Raw genomic sequence first — 20,371 nt, forward strand, 5'->3', positions numbered from 1 at the left:
TCACCAGAACATAAAAGGCCTTCTTACAATTGCTTTTAGCTTCAAAAAGTAAGGCACCAAAACAAGGCATCCAATATAGACACTGAAGTGAAAAGGAGTCCTTTTCACATTGTAAGTCAGCCAAAGTTGTCATAAAGTGACAAGTAATTCAAAGGCATAGACATGTATACATGCAAAAAGAAGTAAATCTAAAGGTAACAGATTCTGTCTGATTTTGGAAGCTACGCAGAGTCAGCCCCGGTTAGAACCTGGATGAGAGACTGCCAACAAACACCAGGCTGTATTTCAGAGGAAGGAACTGGCAAAGCCAGTCATCATCACAGGCGATCCCTTGTGGCCGAATATGATTGTCTTCCAAGGGTAGAGTCTTCGCAGTGGGTCTGTAAGTGACTGTAGAGACCTGCATCCACATGGTATTTCACAATGAGGACATAGATTTCCAGATGGAAGGCTGTTCTGACAAGGGTTTGCTTGATGCCCCTTCCTCTTGGCATTTTTCTCCCTTTTGTTTCCCATTTGTGCCCCTTCAAAGTCCACGGCTGACCTCCAGTTAGAGCACTCAAGGGCCAGGGCTTCCCAGTTTTCAGGGTGTATGCCACATTTTTATAGGTTACCTTTAAGCCCATCTTTAAATCTCTTTTTCTGTCCACCAATATTCCCTTTTGTGTTCTTGAACTGAGAGCGTCTCTGAGTTTTCCATGCCTGAGAAAACTCTATGAAATTTATGGAGACACCATAAGGGAACAAGTATCTTGAAGGCATGCACACAGAGAGGTCAGTCTGGAAATCCCCAAATATTTTGGACATCAGCTCCCATTGCTCCAGCACACTTTGTGCTCTAAGCCACAAAGGAGCTTAAAAAAGTAATCAGACCTTCCAATTGTTCAGAGAAACAAATTGGCTGCCTGTGAAGCTGCTTCTAAGAAAGCAGAATTTGTCTCTAGGGCAAGACCCAGTTAGGAGACTACTGGCTGTGTTTTGAACAGACGTTCCTTAAAAATGTTCAGTGGAAGTGCATATACAATGGACCTGTATAGTCAATTTAAGTTAGCAAGATCAATAGGATAAATCACTATTATGTGATGGCAGCAAGCATACCACAGACAAAATTCATACATAATTTATAGTAACCAGATAGACAGATATAGATTAGAGTAAATAACAAAACAGCAGTCTTAATTGAAGTATTCAAATCTTAAATTAAGATATTTTGGCTTCTGTCTTCTCCAACTGTTTTTGAAGACAGAAGCTGAAACATCATGAGGCATTATTTTAATTAATATTTCTCTTTGTTAGTCGTTCTATATTTTGGAAAATGGCATTCATCACCTTTTGGAAAATGCCTTTTAGAGAAGAGCCAAAAACCATTTAGAGCAGAATCTCCTCTTGTGGTATACAACCAGATATAATTATGCTAGACAATGGTTTCAGTTGTTAGACTGAATAACCTATTATCTCTGATCTGTTAGGAAGTGCATAAAAACAGTGCTTCAGAAGTATTTTTCAGTGCCCAAAACTATATACTCTCCCATAAAACAACTTGTTTTGTATCATGCACTCAAGAGACAAAAACAAAGTAGACTTTGATAAAAATAACATATTTGGTTTATTCACAACCTTCATGTGTACTGCATATACAGGTGCAAAACTTATCAGTCAAGTTTCAGATATGTTTGAGATACAGTAGTCTCACTTATCCAACATTCGCTTAACCAACGTTCTGGATTATCCAACACAGTCTGCCTCCCGCCTGGATCCACAGCTCTTTCTCTAGGCAGCAAGGACTGAACTTTTTATGGATGTAACTTCCGACAATGTCATTACTGTAATTTCACTTTATGCAATTCTATCTTTATTTGTAGTTAATTTGTTAGTAGTCAAAGTTGTTGTAGTTAATGTTTTCAATACATTGTGATGTTTTGGTGCTAAATTCGTAAATACAGTAATTACTACATAACCGTTACTGTGTATTGAGTTGCTTTTTTGTCGATTTGTTGTAAAAATGATGCTTTGGTGCTTAATTTGTAAAATCATAACGTAATTTGATGTTTAATAGTTTTTTTCTAAATCCCTCATTATCCAACATTTTCAGTTATCCAACGTTCTGCCGGCCCGTTTATGTTGGATAAGTGAGACTCTACTGTAATTCTCTGTGCCATCCAGCCAGGGCTTCTCTCTTATAACAAAACAGCCATCAACAGGTCACATAATCAAAAGAGAGAGAGAGGAAGAGCATGTGTACTGTGGTTGTCTGTCTGTAGTCTGCTATATTGATCATGTGGTCTGCGGCCCCTTTTATAATTTCTCAGGAACCATAAAGGAAGCTTCATACCAGAGGAGACATACAGGAAACAGTAAGAAACAGGATCATAGATAAACATTACTAGAGAAGGCTTGAAGAAGGTTGTTATATCCAACACTATAAGTAGAATCTAATAAACAGGTCTAATGTGGTGTGGAAATCATGCAACTCTCCCAATTGCTGGATTACAACTCCCAGTATTTTTTACTACTGTTCATACTGAGACAGATGGGATTTGCAATCCGAGGTTTCATAATTCCCACCCCTGTAATGCAATTAACTGTGTCCTTCTAGAACCCAGAACAAATCTGCCTGAAACAGTTTTGAGGCTCTATAAATCAGAAAGAGTAGCACTATGTGATAAAATGTTTCAATAAAATCATCTTCATTTACTACCTAAAAGTGGGTTTCTTCAGGGCAGCTATATTTAAAAAACAGAAAGCACATGCCCAAAGCTCAGAAAGATACTCATTCATCTTATCTCAGTTTCTAGTGAAACTCAAACAAAAACTTCTCAAATGGATTAAATGTCGGGAGAGATTCATGGGGAGTAGGGAAGTCAGATTATCCATGGATAAAGTTTGTATCTTTCCATGCAAAGGAAGATCAGACACAACCTAGAGGAAGAATTTCTGTGCTGCAGCCCATGATTATGAAATCAGCTCCTAAAATATATACTGAAGTAGTGATATTTTAAATTTTAGGACAAAGTATAAGAATCAACTTCGAAAAGTAGGAGATAAGATAAATGTTTGGGGTAGTGCAGGCATGGGCAAACTACGGCCCTCCATGTGTTTTGGACTTCAACTCCCACAATTCCTAACAGCCTTCCGACTGTTAGGATTGAGGGAATTGAAGTCCAAAACACATGGAGGGACAAAGTTTGCCCATGCCTGGGGTAGTGTGTCAGCCTCCTACAACTTGGTGCTCTCAGATGTGTTATACTACAACTCTTCTCACCCACAGGCAGTATGACCCTGCTGACTGAGGATGATGAATTTCAATGTCTCAATCCATTGAGAGTGCAGAGTTCAGGAAAATTCTGCCATTATTTCATTTCTTTCTGCATGATCTTTTGTAATGTTGTAAACTTTAAGCTATTTAAACTACAGCAGAGTCTTCACTTTTGTGGGGGCAAGGGGATCAGAACCCCTGCCAAAGTGGAAAAAACATGAGATTGATAATGAAGAAACATTGAGGGAGATGGTTTATTTCCCAGTAGCAACTTAAAACTTCCATCTGAAATTTCAAGAACTTGTTATTAATTGAAGGGAGCTACTGCCATCTTCAGGAAATACTATATGTAATTGGTCCCAAATTATTAATTATTTACAACTTCAGTATGTCAAAAGGCATATGGGAAATTTGAGATGTTTAAAAGTTTTTTTCATTGATTTTATTGATCCAAAACATTGGTTCTGGTCACTTTTAAACTAGAATGAAATGATGGTTTTATCTTAAGTCTTTTCTTTTTATAATTTAGGATAGTGTCTGATTTTGTGCCGTATCTAGCTCAACCTCTTTCCCTATACTTTCTATACGCTTCTTGTATAGATTTTCAAGAGTCTGAAAGGGAGGCACTGTACGGAGCAGCACAAGAAAAGCAAAACAGATACAAGTCTAAGGTAAAGGTAAAGGTTTCCCCTGACATTAAGTCCAGTCATGTCCGACTCTGGAGGTTGATACTCATCTCCATTTCTAAGCTGAAGAGCCGGCATTGTCCGTAGACTCCTCTAAGGTCATGTGGCCGGCATGACTGCATGGAGCGCTGTTACCTTCCCACCGGAGCAGTACCTATCGATCTACTTACATTGGCATGTTTTCGAACTGCTAGGTTGGCAGAAGCTGGAGCTAACAGCGGGCGCTTACTCTGCTCCCAGGAGGTATATCCTCACAACCTCTGAGGATGCCTGTCATAGATGTGGGTGAAACGTCAGGAAAGAATACTTCTGGAACATGGCCATACTGCCCGAAAAACACATAACAACCTTGGGATTCCGGCCATGAAAGCCTTCAACAACAAGTTGCAAACAAGATAGCGTCTGTAGGTTGGTTCTTAAGGTGAATTGGTTTGTAAGTAAGAACAGGTACACTTTTTAAGTGTAACTCCATAGCATAGGGAAGGGTTAACATCCCTGTGGGGTTTGTGTTACTCTCTGTGCCCGTTTTAGGAGTGAATTTCCCTTCGGAGGGACAGAATTCTCTCACTTCCTGTTTTCTCAGCCCAGTTCTTTACTATGAGTCATTTGTAAGTCAGATGTTTGTAACTTAGGGACTGCCTGTAAATGACCATTGTTCAAGGAGAGAGATATCTTCTTTTACTAGAGAGCCTACAGTTTTAAAACTACTTTTATTATGCAGAACAAAATATAAAATAAATAATAATGAATAATATTAAATAATATTCAGTACAATGCCCACTGTACTATCTTTCTCCCCAATTCTGATTATCTAAAAAGTATGTTGTGGCTTTGTCATTGCATTTACTTTCCTCTCCAAAAGGGAAATATTTTTAGTTGAGAAGCAAGTCTTAAGGAAAAGAACAAACAGAAGGTTGTAACCAGATCAGGATGACAATCTTCTTAGTTTAAAAAAAGTGTCTAAACAACACATGTTACATGATCTAATTTGACTTTTTTTTTGTAGAAGAGCTAAAAAGAAAACATAGTCATTTTCAGCAGACACAAACTCACTCAAACTTAAATTATATAGAGAATGAATTGAAGGCTTTGGAATCAAGTAAACTAAAATATTTGTTTATTCCTTGTATCAAATCACCAACTCTTGCAATATCCATAAACAAAAAGATAAACATATAAATAACATTTTTCTTCAGTGCAATTTGCATGATATCAGATAATTTTAACATTTAAACATTTGTTGTATGAAACTAACAAACACATGAGGTGTTTTTATCCAGAGAGGGAACTATACACCAATCTATTCTGTTTCCCAGTAACACATGTTTTATATCAGTACACATTGTAAAATCTGCACTGCAGAATTGTGGAACATAACCAAGACCGTGATATAGAAGGTATATAGAAAAACTGGGCAGTATCTTTGCTCATTACACAAGTACTTATAAAATCATGTCACCTGTGGAAACTACTATTCCTATATATCCATGTTGATTCTGTGATACCTTCAGGAGCTTTTGCATTGAGTACCTAATCTATTAACTAAAATCAACGGTAGACCTTAGTGGTCTTTCTTCAAGACTACTAAGGCGTTACAAAAGTAGCTTCTTAACCAGCACATTTTCTAGAACTTCTTGTCATCAGACATGACAGTATAAAAATTAGGAGAAGCGACAAAAAAACCTGATCTGATGAACTGACCATTATATGCTTTTTTGCAGCTGCAAGTTGGTTATTATAGATTCAAAGAAAAAAAGTGTTTTCAAATAAGCTTTCAGCTGAATTTGTTTGTAAGTTGGTACATTTTAAGTGTAACTCCAGCCATATATATATGTACATGTTTTGGATAGCATAGGGAAGGGATAACACCCATGTTATGTGTTGCTGTCTATGCCCTTGTTCAGAAGATTTCGCCCCACTTTCTATCCCTGTGATAATTGGATTTTGAAAATTTTGGGATATTGCAGAAGCAAGGATTGGTGAGAAAGCTTCAGTGGAGACACCTTCTCCCCTTGATAACTCTTTCAGGAGTGAATTTCCCTTCTAAGGGGCAGATTTCTCTCACTTCCTGTTGTCCAAATCCCATTTTAACTATGAGTCATTTGTAAGTCGGATGTTGTAACTCTGGGATTTCCTGTATATGCAAATACATGAATTCCAAAATCCAGAAAAAAGTGAATTCTAAAACACTTTGGGTCCCAAAGATTTTAGATAAGGAATACTCGAGCTATACTGATGGCTTTTGATAATGTGTTAATATTTTCTGACCATGAATACAAACTATCTTCTATGCTACATATTAATCAGTTCAAAAAACAACAATACTATGAAAACTAACAATGCTACTACAGACAGCTAGTTGCTGTATCTCAGTTTTTCAGTGTTTAAGATAGTTTCCAGTTTGAGAACACATCTTCAGATCTATAAAAATGCAATATGGCAAAATATAGCTTGTATATTTTTTCAAGTCATACATGCAGATTAAAGCTCTGAAAAGTAGATCCAGATGTCATAGACCTTCTCTCAACAATGATACAACTGTTGCAGTTCCAAAAAGGCTGAGTGACCTTGGGATAAGTCATTCTCTCTCAGCCTGACTCTGGGGATACTGTATTGCTTTTGTTTCCAAATGCTCACTAAGGCTAAACAGAAGAACAGATATCTCTCCAAACAAGCTTAACTGGCAACAACAAAAGGAACATCTTGCATTGTTGCTGCCGCTTTCCCCTTCTACTCTATGATTCCCAACCACTTTGCCTGACAAAGAAGCCAATAAAGGTTCAGAAGTTTTCATTATTCTGTGCATTTTGGGAAATATTCTGTGCATTTGGGGAATTGCCATTTTGTTGAGTTTTGAAGTTGTGGCATTTAATTACAAATTACAATTTTGTTGAGAAAAAAACATACTGCATCAAAGCTGAACATTGCAATATTTGATATGTTCCTTCTATACTAGTCTTATTGTTGTCCCCTCTTGTTCTTGAAGTTCAACCCTATTTTAACTCAATATTTGCTTTCCACGTGATTTTGGAAATTTAGGTACACCTGAGGCTCTGCATTTAGTAGCTTCCTAACCTACTATTACTAGTCAGTGTCTCTGACTGTGGGAACAGAATGGATCCCAGGCTAGAATACATCAGTCAGGTCCCAGACATTCAGAATAAACATTCTACTGTGTGAAACTGAGTCAAGAAAGTAATGAGAATTTGGCAGAAGAATAAAGCAGCACTCCCTTTGAGAGACCTGCAGAGGATCAGGAGAGATAAGGAAGGAGTCCAGAATATCTTACACTTATCTTCAGCTCCTAGGCAGATGCTAATGAAGTGTGGTAGGTCATAAAATGTGTGTTTTAGCATTCATCTCAACATAAAACTTCTTTGTCTCAGACTTGCTCTTCTGAACTCTTATATACCTTGAAATTTGTTTCTGAATTAATATGGCACAAACTGCCATCTGTTGGCATACCTCTGGATAAAGGATCCAAAAATAAAATTCAGACACACAAATAAGTCTATATTCAGTGAGGTATATGTTGAATATTCCTGATTCAAAAATCTAAAATACTCTAAAACCTGAAACTGTCCACATGAGTTGCTGAGATAGTGATACCTTTGTTTTCTGTTGATTCAATGTACATAAAATTGATTTCATGCACAAATTTATTTTTAAATATTGTGATTATAAACACTTTCGGGCTATTTTTATAACACATATTTTTATAACACATAAATCAATTTCATGTTTAGACTTGGGTCCCATCTTTAAGTTCTCCTTATATCTCCAAAATCTGCAAAAATAAAAAAAATCCCACTGTTTTCATGCATTTTGACCAAGGGATAGCCAACCTGTATCTCAATAGTTGCCACAGTTCTTTTCTAATAATGTGAGTTATTCCCAGGTGTCTACTTGAGATTCTGTGAAATCAGTTCTGCAAGAAAACATGCAAGTATCACAGCTGGATAAATGCATGCAAAACAACACTGTATACAGCTAAGCATAACCAACCAACTCTGCCAACAAGGAGATTATGAGTATGTTATGTTTTAAAAAATCACTTCAGCTGCAGACCAACTAGGAAAAGATTTTCATTAAATTCATCTTTTCCTGTAACTGATTAACTCACATTACCAACACAATGAGAAATCTAGGCTGGAATGAAGTATAGTAAACTTCTGTGTGGTAATATTTAATGTTATTTTTGTGAGGATATTGTAGTAAAACTGCAGTTGAAAGGTACTTTGGTGCTGCAACTAACATTTCAGTACATTATCATATACAATTTATGTTTGTTTGTTGCCTTTAGTATTTGCATGCGGTCCCATAACTCTGAATTATGGATATCTAGTAACTTTGAATTAGGGATCAAAGTCACATCGGCGCCAGCCGTATCTAAACAGGTCTTCTATTACAAATGACAAGGGTCATCCCTCCACCTTTCACATATCTTAAGCAATGGCCAGATGATTTTGAAGATATGGATAGAGGGTTGAGTTAAAAGGAGGAAGACCTGCTATTCAAAAGAAGAAGAAAAGTAAAGTAAAGTTATGGGAAAGGTGGAGGAGTTTACCTTATCTTTTATAACAGAAGACACATTTAGTCAAAATGTGTGAGGATACAAAAAGGTTGAGCTTGTGGAGCTATTCAACCCTTGCTCCGAACCGTAATTTTTGCAGTGTATATAACTTATGAGAATTTCTGTAGCTTTCTGGCATTATTATTTTCTTGGATTAGTGAAACCAATAACAGAATATACATAATTTATTCATAATCTAAAAACATAAATAATTCCAGATGACAGTGGAAGTTTATTAGGAAATTTGACATAAATCTCTAAGTCTCAGATGCAGATGCCTCTCTTGATTATAAAAATCTGTCACAATCTTACCTACATACAATTCTTTTTCTAGTTTTCCTGGTAAACATAAACTGTGAAAAGACAGAACAAACAAATATAAACGTAATTTCCAAATTGATTTATTTGCTTCTATAACGGTATCAGATGGTGGAACTTAAATATATCCATTGTTGCTAATACTAGTGCCTGTAATGCTATTTTTGTCGTGTCCTTTATTTGAACTTCAACAGTGTTTTCCTGTTTTTTTCTGAATTTATCTACATCAGTGTCTAGAGGTTACTAGAAACTACTGGGTTACTCACCAAACAAAGAGCATATCCTCATGGGAAACTCTTCTACTCTTGATGAGGCATTTTATTGCCATGTGAGAAGAATGATAAATCACTTTACATTTGTTTTTTGAGGGCAGGCATGATACATGAAGATAAGCTTTTGCTGCAGCTGTGACATGGGCCATTGGGCTACCACTGGGCAATGTTTGCTGAAATCACAGAAGACAGAGTAAAAGCTATTACCTGTGATATCTTCATATTATCTAATAAAGACAATATGTCTCTCAGTCCCTGTTGTTAAGGAACAGAGAAAGGGGGTGCCTTTGTGTGGTTTAGACCATGCCGGTGGATTTCCCATAGGTAACTGAGGTAGACACCATGGACTAGGCAAGAGAAGTCCCTCAACTTGGTGCCTGCAGATGTGTGTGTGTGAGGCCTCAAATCACTTGTTAACTTATGGCAACCTGCTAGTTTGAGAATAATAAAATCTATAATCTTATCATATCTGAAATGCACCCAGTTCAAGAAAGGTGCAACAGGATGTTTGCCTGATCCAACATAGTTCTTCTTATGTTTCTCTAGATAGTGTATATTACAAATAAAACTTTCATGTTCTACCTATATAACCTCCCTAGGGTAAGACATACCAAACTAAAGTGGATGTTTACTCAGAAGTAAACCCAACTTTATATAGAGATTAATTCAGTGAAATGCTTTGGCTGATGCAGGGCTGCATTTCTTCCAAGAACCAGAAAAACTAATGATGGTAATGTTCGCATTGGTAACACTGGACTTCTGCAACGCACTGTACATTGGGCTACCTCTGTACCAACTTCAAAAACTTCTATTGGTTCAAAGCATGACAGACAGATCTAAAGTATAATGCCACAATATTACAATCACTCCACTGACTGTGAGTTATTATACAACAAAGTATCAAGTGCTGATTGTTATCTTTAAAGCTCTATGTAGTTTGGGTCCAGCTTACCTATGGGATCACCTTCTCCCGTGCACAGTTGGCCCTCCATATCCACGGATTTCACCAAAATCCAAAAAGCAATGCTCAGTTTTGACACTTTAAATAAGGGACACCATTTGACTACACCAATATATATAATGAGAAGAACATCCACAGATTTCAGTATCCATAGGAGTCCTGGAACCAAATCCCACTAGATATCAAGGACCCACTGTAAACTTTTCTGTACACTCAGGTCCTCAATCAGCCAAAAGTAGGCTAACAACTCTTACCCAGAAGACATTTTCTATGACTGCCTCCAGATTGGAATGACTGACTGAGATTTGTCAATGAGAGATGGGGGGCTACATTTAAAACAGCAGTAAAGTCCAGTGTCTTCTGGCCGGCCTAAACAATAGGTTAATTTTTATGTATACTGGTTTTATATGCTCTTCTAATTGGTGGTGCTATTCTGCACCTTGATCAACAGCAACAGGCTAATGAGAAATAACAGCTATTACTAATATTGTTCCCATATAAATGTGTTTAGCACTTGAGCCAAAATTATACACAACACATAAGACCACAAGACTGAAGGTTAGGATCTACATTTTTTCAGTGTGCACAACTTCAACAGGTATAGAATGCATGTTATCTTGGAAACACAATTTAGAACACTCCGCAGTCAGATGCAACATTTTCAACCGCTTAGTCCAAAGTATACAAAATCCTTATAGTGATCCCTCTTTTAGCCATGTCTTGTACAGATCAGGAAAGCACTAACAAAAGCCTAGTTCAAAGCTAGCATGCCTTTAAGGCATCACACATTTGCTTCTCACAGGCCAATAAGCGGATCTGCACAGGTAGAAAGAGCAGTCAAGTGTGCCAACTCCAGTAACTTAGTACAAACCACAGGGCAGATTTTGGTATAATTCTTCCCAAATCATGAATAAAAGCAGTGCTCCTCTATAATTGAACTAATGCAAAAAGTAGAATCAGTAATCTGTTACTTCTCACCTGGTTCAAAAAAGCACACAATCATAAAGGTAGCAGAATAAGACTCCAGTGCTTTTCTTGCAAAAACATAATTTAAAATGGTTCTCAGCCCTGCATGTCCAGCTTTGCTATTGCTGCCACCGCCCTATGTCTTCAAGTCATTTTTGACATATGGCAACCTAAAGAATATCTCTTATGTGCTTTTTGGGGGCAAGATGTATTCAGAAGATTGCAATTGACTTTCTCCAAGACTGAGAGTATAAGGTCATTCAGTGAGTTTATGGGGTTGAGTGGGGCTCCAAGCCTTGGTTTTAACAGTCCTAGGATGCATCTACACTGTAGATTTAATGCAGTTTGACACCACTTTAACCGCCATAGTTCAATGCTATGGAATCCTGGGGTTGGAAGTTAGGTGGCACACCAACACTTTTTGACACTTGTGAACCTACAACTCCTATAATTCAAAAGCATTGGGTCGTGGCAATTAAAATGGCATCAAACTGCATTAATCCTGCAGTGTAGATGCAAATAGTCCAACTTAAACCAAACCACTACATCACATCAGCTCTGTACATCCAGATGCAACTATCAAAATCCCTTTTTGGACAGCTGCTACAATTTCGAGATTGTATACACTTCTTTTTTGTTGATGTCCTCTTCTGAAACAGCCCTGGATCCAGAGGAGGGTATCAAAGCTTGCAGAAAAGGAGAGTTTCCCCCTTTTGTGAGGTATATGCATGTGGGTGCCCACACACACTCAAACAAAACAGAACACAATCTACAGATCAGTCTGCACAAAAGACAGAGCATTGCAGGCGGCTCCTGGTGGTCCAAGAGGTATTAAAATGCCTAAAATAAAACAAAATAAGTTAGCCTACTCCTCCTCTGACCCAATCTGGACTCAAGCCAAACTCAGTTGAAAAGCGGTTTGGAAGAATTCACATCACCCTGGAAACTTTCTTCCTAGGTATGCATAAGAACTCTGGCATTACATCAGTGTTGGCTGTTTTAAGATAACACATTAATGCCATTGTTTTCCTTGACACCGGTCCAAGTTGCTCAAACTGGGAATAAATGTTTTGCTTTGTCAAAAAAAATCTCTTCCCAATTTTCCCCTGAACAACAACTATTGTTAATTATTCAACTCTTTGCCCTCTGTTCCTTCCTAAATCTGTTGATACCTTGAAAAACAAACAAACTCTAAAAAGCAAACACCAGCATCAACAATGACCAATTTTAAAAATGCTTTTAAGAGTTGCAGATCACGAAGTTACTTAGTTAACAAACAACAAAGACCAAACAATGCTGCTATACTGAACAGCTGCCATAAAATCCAGCATCTGCTAGGCTTGGATATTTGTGATTCCTTTCATCAACCATTCCCAAAGTTGTTTTGGCACTGAAAAACTGCCCAAGAGGCTGATGAACAGGTGAACAACCCAACAACTAACCCATGTCATATAAACGTCTGTAATATAAACGTCTGTAAGAATGCAGTTCATTGCTGCTTATTTGAGAGCAAACTGAGCAGACATGCATTGGACCAGACTGCCAAAACTGAGAAGGGCTGTAAGAGTAAAAACCCTCTCTCTTGTTCTGCAGTTGTAAGGGTAAAGCTCATGCTCTGCATTCATAATTGCCTTCATGTGTTAACCTGGTCGATAAGCCAACATTCTTCCTGAAATGATTATACTGTTTATTATGCTGCTACAAAAATGTTCTTTCACTTCCCTCCAAACTAGTAAAAACCACACCACAAAACAGAAAACAGAAGGTGAGGGAGGGAAGGGAGGGGATGATATAGCTCTCTGTACTTCTTTCAAATCCAAGTGGAGGTTGGATACCCTCATGCAAGCTAAATTATTGGAACCATCATCTGACTTGCGGTTTTTCCTCTTCATGTCATCTCAGCACTTCCCACAAAAATGCAACCAAGAACAAGAAATAAATTTGGAAAGGCTCTGCTTCTTAGCTAATGCAGCAGCAAAGTTCCTTGTAAAAACTTTTTCCTCCATTCCCCATACATAGTCATTTATGCCTGCTAGAGAAACAGGGGTGCATCACTGAATTTATCTACTCTTTGGCAGAGAAGGCGAAAGGCTCTGTAAAATGCACCCAAATAGCATTGGGTGTGTCTACACTATAGAATGAAGGAAGTATGACACCAATTTAACCTCCATGGCTCAATGTTATGGAATCATGAGAGAGTTGTAGTTTTACAAAGAGTGCCCGTGCCTCACCATACTACAACTCCCAGGATTCCACAGCATTGAGTCATGGCAGTTTAAATGGTGTCAAACTGCATTCATTCTACAATATAGATGCACCCTAGAAGAACGCTAGAGTTGTGTTGTCAAAGGCTTTCATGGCTGGAATCACTAGATTGCTGTGAGTTTTCCAGACTGTATGGTCATGTTTCAGAAGCATTCTCTCCTAACGTTTTGCCCACATCTATGGCAGGTATCCTCAGAGATTGTGAGGTGTATTGGTTTATATATCTTTCGAATGTCCAGGGTGGGAGAAAGAACTCTTGTCTGTTGGAGGCAAGTATGAATGTTGCAATTAATCACCTTGATTAGCATTGAAATACCTTGCAGCTTCAAGGCCTGGCTGCTTCTGCCTGGGGGAATCCTTTGTTTGGAGGTGTTAGCTGGCCCTGATTGTTTCCTCTCGGGAATTCCCGTTTTCTGAGTATTGCTCTTTATTTACTGTCCTGATTTTAATTTTTTTTAAAAAAAAAATACTGGCAGCCAGATTTTGTTCATTTTCATTGTTTCCTCCTTTCTGTTGAAATTGTCCAAATGATTGCAGATTTCAATGGCTTCTCTGTGTAGCCTGACGTGGTGGTTGTTAGAGTGGTCCAGAATTTCTGTGTTCTCAAGTAATATGCTGTGTCCAGGTTGGTTCATCAACCTCCCATGCCTAGTTTCCAATATACCTCACAACCTCAGGGCCAGCTAACACCTCCCAACAAATTATACCCCCAGGCAGGAAGCAGCCAGGCTTGGAAGCTGCAAGGCTATTCACAGAATCATAGAATTGGAAGAGACCTCATGGGCCATCCAGTCCAACCCCCTTCCAGAGAGCAGGAAAATCGCATTCAAAGCATCCACCCCCACAGATGGCCATCCAGCCTCTGCTTAAAAGCCTCCAAAGAAGGAGCATATTTAATGCTAATCAAGGTGGCTAATTGCAACATTCACACCTGCCTCAAGCAGAAAAGAGTTCTTTCTCCCACCCTGGACATTCCATAAACCTCATTTGCCTAGTTTCCAGCAGACCTCACAACCTCTGAGGATGCCTGCCATAGATGTGGGCAAAACGTCAGGAGAAAATGCCTCTGGAACATGGCCATACAGCTCGGAAAACTCACAGCAACCTAATGCTAGGTTTTCTTTCTTTTTTTTTCCCAGACGCAAACGTGGGGGATTTGGGGAGAGAGAAGTTTCTTACTACCAAGGCTGCAGAAAAGCCTCGCTTCCCCACCAGGATTATATGTGAGAAACACTGACGACCCCCAACCATGGAGAGACCTCCGAAAGGAAACAATGCACTCGCTCCTGCTTTCATTTTCCGCCCTGGAAAGAGCTCAGCGGGAGGGAAAGCAATAAAGCCAGGGACAGATTGAGCTGCCTCCTCGACGTCGCGGGCAGATGGGAGGGAAAGGGCTCCAGAAATGCAGCAAAACCCCAAACTGGCTCTGCGCATTTCGTTAACAGGCAGGAATCAGGTTTGCACCCACTCTGCAACTACCCTCCAGTGCATCTATACTGCAATGGAGAATGGATGCAGTTTGACACCGCTTGAACTGCCAGGACGCAATGTTAAGGAATCCTTGGAGCTGCAGTTTTGCCAGGTCTATAGCCTTCCCTGCCAAAGACTGCTGATGCCTCAACAAAATGCATCTCCCACCAACTCATAGCATTGAGCCGGGCCAATTCCAGTAGTGCCAGGCTGCCTTCCTGCCCCCTTGGATGTGCCCCGTCTGCCAAGCGCCTCCTTGACTTCGGTTTCTTCCCTTCAGGCGCTTCCAGCTGGAAGGACTCAGACCAGGACTGGTTTCATTCAATGTGTGCAATTTTTAAAGGCACACACGGCGTGTTTCCCAGGCTGTTTCACAGAGAGACGCCTTTGATCCGCCGCTGCCAAACCTGTTTGTGGCATCCCAGGCCTTTTTCCCCCCTTCGCAGCTGTTTCCAGCATGAAAAGTGCCCCATTTCTCCTTCCTCTTTTTCTTTTGCCACATATACCCGAAAGGACTAGGATGTGAGTTGCCCAAGGAGGTATCTACACTGTAGAAAGAATGCAGTTGGACACCGCTTTGGTCTCCCCGAACTAAAACTCCCATAGCATTGAGCCATGGCAGTTCAAGTGGTATCAAACTGCCTTCATTCTACACCCCATACCTTTGAAGGATTGGGTTACTGTGAGTTTTCCCAGGCTGTATGGCCGTATTCCAGAAGCATTCCCTCCTGACATTTTGCCCATATCTACGGCAGGCATCCTGAGAGGTTGTGAGTGATGTTGGAAACTAGGCAAGTGGGGTTTATATATCTGTGGAAGGTCCAGGGTGGGAGAAAGAACTCTTGTCCTATTGGAGGCAAGTCTGAATGTTGCAATTAAACACCCTGATTAGCATTGAAAAGTCTTGCAGCTTCAAGGCCTGTGTGCCTCCTGCCTGGGGGAATCCTTTGTTGGAGGTGTTAACTGGCCCAGATTGTTTCTTGTCTGGAACTCTTGTCTGTTGGAGGCAAGTGTGAACAAGCATGTGGACCTATTTCAACAGAAAGGAGGAAACCATGAAAATGAACAAAATCTGGCTACTAGTATTGGAAAAAAAACACCTCTAAAATCATGACAGGAAATAAAGAACACTTAGAAAACTGGGGAATTCCAGAATTCCAGCTAACAGTACACAAGAAACGATTCCCCAGGCAGGAAGTAGTCAGTCTTTGAAGCTGCAAGGCTATTCATATAATCATAGAGTTGGAACATACCTCATGGGCCATCCAGTCCAACCCCCTGCCAAGAAGCATGAAAATCGCATTCAAAGCACCCCCGACAGATGGCCATCCAGCCCCTGCTCAAAAGCCTCCAAAGAATTAGCATATTCCGTGCTAATCAAGGTGGCCAATTGCAACATCCAAACTTGCCTCAAGCAGACAAGAGTTCTTTCTTCCACAGATATATAAACCCCTCTTGCCCAGTTTCCAATAATCCCTGAGGATGACTGCCATAGATGTGGGCGAAACGTCAGGAGAGAATGCTTAATCTGGGGCATGACCAAACAGCCTGAAAAACTCACAACAACCCAGCGCTTCCGCCCATGAAAGCCTTCGACAACACATTGAAGGAGTATTATTAGTATTAGTATATTCCATATTCAATCTGTATTATATGAGTCTACACCAGGCATGGGAGAACTTGGGCCCTCCAGGTGTTTTGGACTTCAACTCCCACCATTCCTGACAGCCTCAGGCCCTTTCCTTTTCGCTTAAGCGGCTGAGGGGGAAAAGGAAGGGGCCTGAGGCTGTCAGGAATGGTGGGAGTTGAAGTCCAAAACACTTGGAGGGCCCAAGCTGACCCATGTCTGATCCACACTGACCATATGATGTATTACACGAAGCGTAGATGGAGCCAAAGTTTCCAACAAGATGGGAACTCAACTCCACACGTGAACCGCTGCGAGGCTGGCCAGATAAAAGACAAGAGACGCCCATACAAAGGTTAATTTGGCACAGCTTGGCTTTGCAGCCACATGGTAGCACTCCACACAGGAAAGCGATATCCGTGCTGTCCCTATTCCGCCTTTAAGTGATGGACGAACTCGCCAAAACTCTGAAAGGAATGAATGGAGCGCGAAGTCGCGCTGAATAGCAAGCAACTCACCAAGCAGGCGCTGCTCCTTCCTCTTCTTCCAATCCCCGGGAGAGGGAGAGAGCTTGGTGCCACGTTTCCTCGGCTTGCTTTTTTGGAGGGGAAACCTCCTCAAAACCACCTCCTCAAAACCGCCTCCTTCCTCTCCTTCCCTTCCCTCCCCGCCGGTCTCTGAAGGAGGAGAATCAGGAGGGCCGTCTCCACAGCCTGGCTCCGGCGAGGAGTGAGGCAGAAAACGGAGCCGCCTCCTCCTCCTCTTGCTCCAGCCCCGTCCAGCCTGGCCCTGCCCTCCTTCCCGCCTCTTTGCCCTCCCAAATCCGCGCAATGGGGCGGAGGCTGCGTGTGGCTGTTGCGAAGGGGGAGGCCCAAGGGAAGAGCCGCAGACCCGGAGACAGAAATGGGAAGGGGACCCCCCAAAAAAGCCCAAAGCGCAATAATCAGGCTTCTGAGGGAAAAGAGTGCAAGGAGAAGGCTTGGGTAGTTTTCTCGCCTTCCAGTCGCCCCCCACCTCGATTTTCGCGCTCATTTTGCACCCCTAACTCCTTAACTTTAATGAGGGACAGCTTTCCGACTTGACAAGACGTCTCGTTTTTGTTGTTTGTTGTTTTTTAAACAACAATCAAAGCTGTAGCCAAGAGGGTAGGGGTTAAGGGTTCAACCCCTCTCCCCCCAAAATTTTCAGGTTTTTTAAAAGTCCCTTTGAGGAGATGGAGGCAGGTTATAAAAATAAAGTTGAATGAATGTTGTAACAATAATAGCACTATGTGACACGATTTCTTTTCAGGGGTTATAAATGTCATTTCCTAATTGGTTCTATCATACAAACATGGAAAAAGTTTATTAAATTGCAAAACCGCAGACTGCAGTCTGCACAAAAGGTTAAAGATGGCATATGAAAGGTTAAAATTGCATATGAAAGGTTAAAAATGGCAGCCACAAAAACAAAGTTTCTGAAGTATAACAACTACTTTCAAATTAAACAGGAAATAACACTTTCAAACCAGGAACAAAACTTTTTTCTAATTTTGTTACACAGCATAATTAAATCAGAGTTAGGAATGCCATCTTCAATGACAATTTATGCCAGGTGTTCAACTGCTGTCCCTGTGAAGCAAGGCACTGGTCAAAGCACTGTGGTCTCATTTACACTGCCATATATTGCAGTGCGCCTGTTTATATGAGTCTGCACTACCATATAAAGCAGTTCAATTGCATTATGAAACTGTAGCAGTATAGATGAGGCCTGAGTTGAAAACCTCACTTCAAGAGACTAGCACTCAGAGCAATGCGTTCAAATGACAGGAAAGGAGATTCCACCTGAATATTAAGAAGAACTTCCTGACCCTAAGAGGAGCTATATACATGCAAATAGCGAGCGTTGAGCAGATGTAAATTTCAGAAAAAGTTACTTTAAATAGTGAAAGACAGGAAAGGAATGAGGAATGGTTGTGCAATGGTTAACTGAAAAAGTAGATGACCTTGAGTAAGTCACTCTTTCAGTTGCTATGAAGATAAAAATCCTGCTCTCATTCCCAAGTGCGGTTGGTGAGGACGAGAGATAGGGCCTTCTCAGTGGTTATTCCTTGGCTCTGGAACTCTCCCTCCAGTGAGATCAGTGCCCTCCCTCCTGGCCTTCAGAAAGAAAACAAAGACATAGTTATGGGACCAAGCTTTTGGACAGTAAAACAAAGCAGTACAAGAAATAAATATGGAATACAGTGTTCCCTCACTTATCGCGGGGGTTACATTCCAGGACCATCCGCAATAAGTGAAAATCCGCAAAGTAGGGACACTATATTTATTTTAATATTTATACATTATTTTAGTAGTTAAACACTATTTTAAGTCTTTATCAACCAAATGTGTGTTGATAAATCGCCTGCTTCTCCTCCTTTTGCCGCTTGGGCTCCTTTTCTCTCCCTTCTGCTTCTCCTTCCTCCCTTCCTTAGGCTGTAAATTGTAATTTTTAATTATTTATAATATTCTTTGAGTTTATTGAAAAACCGCGAAACAGCGAATCCACGAAAAGTGAACTGCAAAGTAGTGAGGGGATGCTATATATGCAATTGACAATTGGAATGGCCCCAGTCTACGATTTTGGATCATGTGATTTTAATGTTTATATTAGGTTGTTTTTAATTCTATATCCTCCTGTTTAAATGTGGTTATCTTATGTTTAATCATTTTAGTGATTGTAATGCATAGTTGTATGTTTCTTATTTAGATTTTATGGTTTGGTTTTATATGTATGTCAGGCATTTAATTTTGCCATTATTACTTTGTAAACTGCTTTGAGTCCCTGCTGCGGTGAAAAAAGGGGTATATAAATACAGTAAATAAATAAAATAATAAGGCGAGGGAAAAGCCTCCAAGGTGCATCTGCACTGTAGGATTAATGCAGTTTAACTGCTACGGAATACAGTGTTCCCTCACTTATTGCTGGGGTTACATTCCAGGACCATCCGCAATAAGTGAAAATCCGCAAAGTAGGGACACTATATTTATTTTAATATTTATACATTATTTTAGTAGTTAAACACTATTTTAAGTCTTTATCAACCAAATGTGTGTTGATAAATCGCCTCCTTCTCCTCCTTTTGCCGCTTGGGCTCCTTTTCTCTCCCTTCTGCTTCTCCTTCCTCCCTTCCTTAGGCTGTAAATTGTATTTTTTATGATTTATAATAGTAGTCTTTTAGAGTTTATTGAAAAACCGCAAAACAGCGAATCCGCAAAAAGTGAACCGCGAAGTAGTGAGGGAACACTGTACTGGGATCTATGGTTTGGTGGGGCATCAGCAACCCTCCTTGGCAGAGAAAGCAAAAGGTATTGTAAAGACAGCTCCCAGGATTCCACAGCATTGAGCCATGGCCGGTCAAGTGGTGCCACGTTACATTGATTTTACACTGTAGATCAGGCATGAGCAAACTTTGGTCCTCCAGATGTTTTGAACTTCAAGTCCCACAATTCCTAACAACCTACCGTCCAAAACACCTGGAGGGCCAAAGTTTGCCCATGCCTGCTGTAGATGGATTCCAGGTCACTGGAGGAGAAAGGCGCTGTGGGTTGGGGCTGGAGGGATTTCCCTCTTGTGCAGTTGTGGGCAGGAGGGGGGCAAAAAGACCAGGCACCACTTCCTGCTCTCCCCCGTGGAAGGAATAAGGGCGGTTTATTTCATCTCTGCCCAGGAGGAAGAAATGAAAAAGAGGAGGAGGAATAGAAGGATTATGAAGAGGCAGAGGAGGGCAACAAGAATGACACCACAACGCAACAACTCCAGGCTTTCCTCTTGCGCCTCCAGTGCACTTTATGAGCCTATTGGGAGGGAGGAGGCGCAGAGAAGCTGCAGCTGAAACGGGCAAAAAGTCACGACCAACACGGCCTGGAGGGAGGGAAACCCGGGATGAAGGAAGAGAAAGAGGGCGGGCGGAGGCTGCAGTAGCCACTGCCAGGGGGTTCCCTCCCGCCAGAGGC

General features: G+C 40.5%; 1 protein-coding gene across 3 annotated transcripts in view; it reads right to left on the reverse strand.

Moving 5' to 3' along the window:
• lhfpl2 (LHFPL tetraspan subfamily member 2) overlaps window positions 1-17,168 on the reverse strand; it is a 109,840-nt gene extending 92,672 nt beyond the window's left edge. For all 3 annotated transcript variants that reach the window (XM_008102920.3, XM_008102918.3, XM_008102917.3), the window contains exon 1: window positions 16,913-17,168. The gene's annotated coding sequence lies outside the window, so the exon portion shown is untranslated. The remainder of the gene's footprint in view (window positions 1-16,912) is intronic.
• Window positions 17,169-20,371: the final 3,203 nt, after the last annotated feature.

This window comes from Anolis carolinensis, chromosome 2 (genome assembly GCF_035594765.1).
Source record: "Anolis carolinensis isolate JA03-04 chromosome 2, rAnoCar3.1.pri, whole genome shotgun sequence".
NCBI classification, from domain to species: domain Eukaryota; kingdom Metazoa; phylum Chordata; class Lepidosauria; order Squamata; family Dactyloidae; genus Anolis; species Anolis carolinensis.